Here is a 6,471-nt window from a genome sequence, read left to right on the forward strand (position 1 = left end):
TGTAATGCAGAATCACATGCTGAAAACTGCTAAAAGAAAGCTTAACTTTGAGCATAAACAAATGATTTGAAGCTTTTTAAAATTTTACCAGCACCTACTTTGTAATCTCGGTAAGATTGAGTAGTGTATTGTCACCACTTAATGCTGTTCTGCGTGTTAGAAACTGACTGCTGCTCTTCTTGAGAGAACCACACTTGGCAGACATTGACAGACATTGACATGGGGATGCAGAGCAGATCCCAATACGATGGCCAGTGGGGCTTTCAGGGGGCCGTCACTTGGATTTCCAGCAGCACAAATGCCTCCCAGCTGGAGGCGAAAGGGAAATAAATGGTTTTTCAGCTTAGAGAAGGAGCAGCTTTTAAAATTGTTTAGTGATGACCTTTTTCCTATATAGCATGATCCATCAGTAAGCAATTCCGTAGCAAATTGACATTGAAAAAAAAATTCCCATTACGTTAACCTTACTGATTCTATTGTGTGTTACAAGAATATTCGCAGAGTTTGGGGGAGACCAAGGGATAAACAAAGATTAAAAAAAAAAAACAAACAGAATTCATTCAGAATACATGTTAGTGTTGGAAAAATTCTTAGTTTTATTTTCTAGTTTCACTAAAGAGCAAATTGGGAACCAACATGAAGTGACTTATGCAAGGTCACACACAATACATTCTAAATTGACTCCCCATTACAATGCAAACTTTTACAAAGTCTCTTTTTTCTTTTTCTTTTTTCCCATTGTCTTGTGGTATAATGTCTTCCCACTAGACTGGGATGAAATGAAGTTTTTAGCATCAGCTTTGATAGCTTCCATAGCTATCAATCTACTGATGTAACAATCTTCTGGATATATTCATTTCATCACAAAAACATTTTAAATGCATCACACATTTTGTATTTTGTCTTTCACATTTTTAATATATCATCTTTCTTGCCAGCTGTACTCTTCCAACTTATCCTGCCATCTTTGGTGAAGTCAACATTTACTTCCATCCTTTGGGAGTCATCCTTTAATTTCTCTCCATCTTCACCTTGATGTCTATTGAATGAATAAATGGCAGCATGATCATCTGTGTATTTGTCTCCTGTGGTATACTGTATGTTCTTTTGGGGAAACAAGCTTAGTCTTATTCATCTTTGGATACCTGGTGTTTGCTAAACTTTCTTACACATAATAAATACAGCACTGATGAGAATGAAACAATGGATGGAACTAGAGTCTTTTATTTGTCGGTTTTTTTTTTTTTTTACTGCAGCAGCACTTATATCCAACTTGCCAAACAAAAAATCCCAGCACATAGTGTGAGATAATCAAGTCCTGACTTAGATCAGACCCTTCTCAGGTCTCCTCTGATTTTCCTCTGGGCTACGCCACAGTTTCTTAATACTCATACTAACTGTGCCCACTTTCAAATTGTTCTTGTGTTGGTATCTGTATCTCTTGGTAAATATTATCCAGATACCCATTTAAATCATTTAAACCCAATGTTCCCTCAGTTCAACACACTCACTGATATTTCTAAAGCATTTGGTTCTCAGATCAGGTCTTAAGGAAAAATAATGCTTTTTATATCCATTCAACCAAATGTGTGCCAACCTCAGGGTTATGTCATGGCGTCGGTGTCCTGGCCTTTTGGAGAGCCATGTGGTCACCTTTTTCAGACGTCTCCTACTCAAGAGCAAAGGATGATTAAGAGCTCACCTCCCAAGATCCTAAATGATGTTAGTGATGACCTTTTTCCAATGTAGCATGACCCTAAATGATATTTGGATTCTAAATTCAGATTCAGATCCTAAATGATATTTCTAAATTCAGATCCTAAATGATCTTTCTAAATTGTCTCTCCCCTTCCAGATATCCATACCACTGTCACCCAGTCCAGTTCATTAAAATAGTGTTTATTCATGACAGACAATCCTCCAGCCACTTTCGGTGACTTTATTGGTGCAGGAGCTCCTTCTGGTCCTCCTAGCTCAGAAAGGGGAACAAGATCCCATTTGAAATGCTGCTCCCTGCTGAATCCTTCCTTTACCATAGGGGGCAATGGGCTGCAGATGAGAGTGTCCATGCTGATAATATCAACCTCTGGAAAAGCCACAGTCTGCTAGTCCTTTTGGGTGACAGCCAGTGAGAGCTGCAGCCACATCATATTGACTTCACAATGGCTGTCCACGGTGGCTGCCCAGAACATCTCCTGGACCATGGGCTCCTCCAGTCATTTTTCATCCAATCAGTCCCTCACATTTTGTATTTCTATTATTTTAATTTTTCCAGCTAGATCTTTTTGGACATTTTCATGTAGCTCTCCTTTCAAGTAGTCAAAACCCCTATCATTATCCACAAAGACGATTTCATGGAGTTGACGTGCTGGTGTCCCGTCTATGACTCTGTGCACTGTCCTGAGTGAGACTGACAAAGCTTCACTGTAAAAGCAAATAACAGCACTAGAGACGGGCAGATCCATTGGGTAGAGACTTTTCTTTACCTGCTGCATTATTGTGTCTGATAAATCTCCAGGGTAGCCCAAGAAGTTACTCAGAAGCATATTAAAGCCATGTTTCTGATAGCCTAGTATTACAATTGCTGATCACTTTCATTAAAAATCATATCCAGTTCAGAAGAGAATGTCACATGGCCTTCTTCTGAATATCTAATAGGATGGTCTATCACATCATAATTTTGTTTGTATTGAACCATGACTCTCATACCAGACTTGGAGTGAAACACGGATAGAATTTGGAGGGGAAATGATCCACTGGGGCCCAGACTTTTGATGGACACATTCTTAAGGAACTGAGTCACCTCACTGAAGCTGAAATACACAAAGAGCAAAAACATCCAGGCATATGTAAAAGGACACCCCAAAAGAAACTTCAGACCCCTGACACTTCCTATTATTGACCTAACACAGCTGAAAGGCCTTTTTCAGTTTTCTGGAGAAGAAGCTGCTGGAGCCAGAAGCTGGTGTAGACTGGAGACTGAGTGCAGATTGTGAGAGTGAGAAACTCCAAGGAGGCAGCCTGAGGGGAGAAGAGGGTGCACTCTGTGGGCTTTACTTCCAGGCACCCCCATCAGGTCCTCAGGGTGAAGATCTTGGAAAGATACACTTGTGATTCCCAAGACTCGGGCTATAGCCCCCTCCTTCCCCTCTGCAGCCAGGGTCACAGCTGCTTTGGCCCCAGCAGGGTTGCACAGGATGCCTGGAAGCCCAGTATTAGGCAGGCAGAGGACATGCTGGCAGCTCATCCAGACCCCAGAGCCTCCCACTCCCACTCCCACTCCCATATTTAGTTTTACCTCCCCCCCACCACGCACAAGAAATAAGCAGCAAGGCTCTTAAAATTAAACAGGAGTGAATAGCATGTTTCGGGGAATAGCAAAGACATTTGAAAAATTTCACTACTCATATTATCCCATTTTGAATTGAGCCAGGGACATTTGAAATAGAAAAGACAGAGCCAAGATCTATGGGGAAGCCAGATGAAAGAAAAGAAGGAAAAGGGAAAGAATAAGGGAACATGAAAAATAATGATGCTCTATTAGTAACTGACTGTTGATTTCTTTCCCTTTTTTTTTTTTTTTCTTTTAAAGAAGCTGAAACTCTCCCTTTTGAAAAATTTCATACAGTTTGCTTTCTGTCTTCTAGTATGGAGACTAACATTTTCCTTGGGGGCAAATAGCTCCTTTTATGTCAGTAATTGTGTTAATGTATCTTTCTTATGCAGAAGTGAGGCATTTTGTCTAAGCATATGGCACCCTGACTAGCAGATAGAAGGTGCTAAATAAATACTTTCTTGAATTAAATTGAAGAATAAGTTTTTGAGAGGCAGGAGGGTAGAGCACAGTAGTAGAGTAAAGGCTTAATATGCAGGAGGACCTGGGTTTAACCCCCGGTACCTCTAATAGATAAATAAATAAAAACTTAATTATCTTCCCCTCTAAAAAGTAAAATAAAATAAAATAAAATAAATCAGGAAAAATTAAATAAAAAGAATCATAAAAAAGTAAGTTTTTGGCTTATTTTGAGATTCCTTTAAAATTTTATTTGTGTTGGCTATATAAGTAACAATTGAAAAATGTAAAAAATATTATCTAACTCCTAGAGCTTGTGGTAGGGTAAAGAAGCTAATATTTGGACTTAGTTCATTCTCAGTGTTCAGTAAGATCTCAATGAAAGCTTTTATTACTTTTGTTGAGCTGTTATCAGTAATGAACACAAATGGTACTTGTGTGTATATGTGCGTGCATTTAGGTTTCTGTGTATACATTTATAACTGTGCATGTATTTTTAAATACTACAACATCCTGTTTACTATGTTTCTCTAAATTCACTTAAAGTGATTCCTTCCCTTATTTTTGAAATTTAAATTCATATATTTTTTAAAGACAGTGTACATTACTACTGCATAATGTGCTTTTAGGGAAATGTGAAAAAGTTATTCTAATCTCTATAGCTTTCAATATTTTTAGATCTATTTTTAAAATGTGGGATTATCCCCTTGAGTGTATGAGAAAAGGCTCGGTTTCCAAAATTGAAAGAATGTGTGTTATTTCTACCTAGGGCGCTGGTACATGTGAATTTCACAGGGATGGGAAAGATTAACTGAGAACTCAGTACGATGTAAAGGCATCTGAGAGGCAGTAGGAGATGATACTTGACCTTTTGAGGCTTCTTAGGGGATTGAAGTTAAAGCAACTCCAGGTGGTCTTCAGAATCACTTGACATTTCCCATAAGTGATGGGCCAAACAAGAAAAAGCCAGAGAAAGTCAGAGTTACAATAAATTTCCATTTCACCAATTTATTGAACATATTGATTTAAGATATCTCTTTGGCTCTGTGGTTAGTATATCTGGAATGACTGTCTATCCTCTCACAGCAACCAACATGGTGCTTGTATTTATCAAAGACCATCTTCAGGTCTTTCCCTTTGGCATACTCTTTCCCTTTGGCATAGTCTTCCCCTCCAGGCTCTCAGTCAATTCCAGAATTTCAGTAATTGCATCCATGTTGACTACCTAAATCCATGTTGCCAACACCAATATTTTTCCTGAGATCAAGACCACCCTTTTTTAATGCTTTCTATTTGCATTTGATAGCTTGTCAGTATCCAAGAGTCAGGTCCTCCATTCTTCAGGATGAGTTAGCATCTCCTAATTGACATACTCTGTAGTCAACACGGTGGATACAAATAGGAACAAACAATGGAGTCTCTTCCTGGAGGAGCCTGTGGCCCAAACCACAAGACAAAAAACTTTATTTGTGTGTGTCTGAAAAAGACCAAATAAACCCAATTCACAACAGAAGTTAGAAAGGCTTTCCCAATACACAATGGGAGTAAACTGCTTCTCCCACCATGTGCCTATTTTGTGCTGTACACATACCCCTATTATACCACTTACCACGTTTCATTGTACTTGTTTTCTACACAGGGGTCAGTAAACTACAGCCTGCAGCCAAAACCTGTACCAGGCTGGGTCTTCTGTTTGTAATTGAATTATAAGTTATAACAATTTGTAATTGTTAGGAAACATTATTTTTTATTTACTTCTCAAAAAGCTCTCTCTCTAAATTTAAATTTATCATTTTTGATAAAGGAGACCATCACCCTCTGAGATTGTTGGACTAATTATGTTGGACGGTCTTACACTGCAGCTTACTTAAATAGTTATGGTGTCATGTAGACAGGGGCATTCTAAGATTTGTGATTTATAAGGCTATTACAAGATACTGAATACCGTTTCCAATGCTAAGACCTTGTTGTTTATCTATTTTTGTACACTAGTTAGTATCTGTTAGTTAAATCCTGAATCACCAACTTGTCCCTCTACCCTATACCTCAGCCTCCCTACCTGGTGACCATAATTTTGTGTTCTATGTCTGTGAGTCTGTTTCTGTTTTGTAAGTAAGTTCATTTGTGTCATTTTTTCAGATTCCATGTATAAATGGTATCATGGTGTTTTTCTTTCTCTGTGTGACGTATTTTACTTAGTATGACAATCTCTTAGTCTATCCATTTTGCTGCAAATGGCATTATTTTATTCTTTTTTATGGCTTAGTAGTATTCTATATCTATCTATCTATATCTATATCTATATATATCTATATCTATATCTATATCTATATCTATATCTATATCTATATATCACAACTTCTTTATCCAATCATCTGTTGATGGACATTTAAGTTGTTTCCATGTCTTGGCTATTGTAAATAGTGCTGCTATGAACATTGGGGTCCATGTATCTTTTCAAATTAGAGTTTCCTCCAAATATATGCTCAGGAGTGAGATTGCCGGATCATATAATAAGCCTATTTTTAGTTTTTTAAGGATTCTCCAACAAACAGCTCATACAACTCAATAACAAAAAAACAAATAACCCAATCGAAAAATGGGCAGAAATCTTAAACAAACATTTCTCCAATGAAGACACACGAATGGCCAATAGGCACGTGAAAAAATGTTCAACA

At 37.9% G+C, this 6,471-nt stretch overlaps 1 pseudogene; it reads right to left on the minus strand.

The window, feature by feature from the left end:
- Window positions 1-1,393: 1,393 nt before the first annotated feature.
- LOC105083459 (polypeptide N-acetylgalactosaminyltransferase 11-like) lies at window positions 1,394-2,827 on the minus strand (annotated as a pseudogene).
- Between the last annotated feature and the right edge of the window lie 3,644 nt (window positions 2,828-6,471).

This window comes from Camelus bactrianus, chromosome 14, assembly GCF_048773025.1.
Source record: "Camelus bactrianus isolate YW-2024 breed Bactrian camel chromosome 14, ASM4877302v1, whole genome shotgun sequence".
Taxonomy (NCBI): domain Eukaryota; kingdom Metazoa; phylum Chordata; class Mammalia; order Artiodactyla; family Camelidae; genus Camelus; species Camelus bactrianus.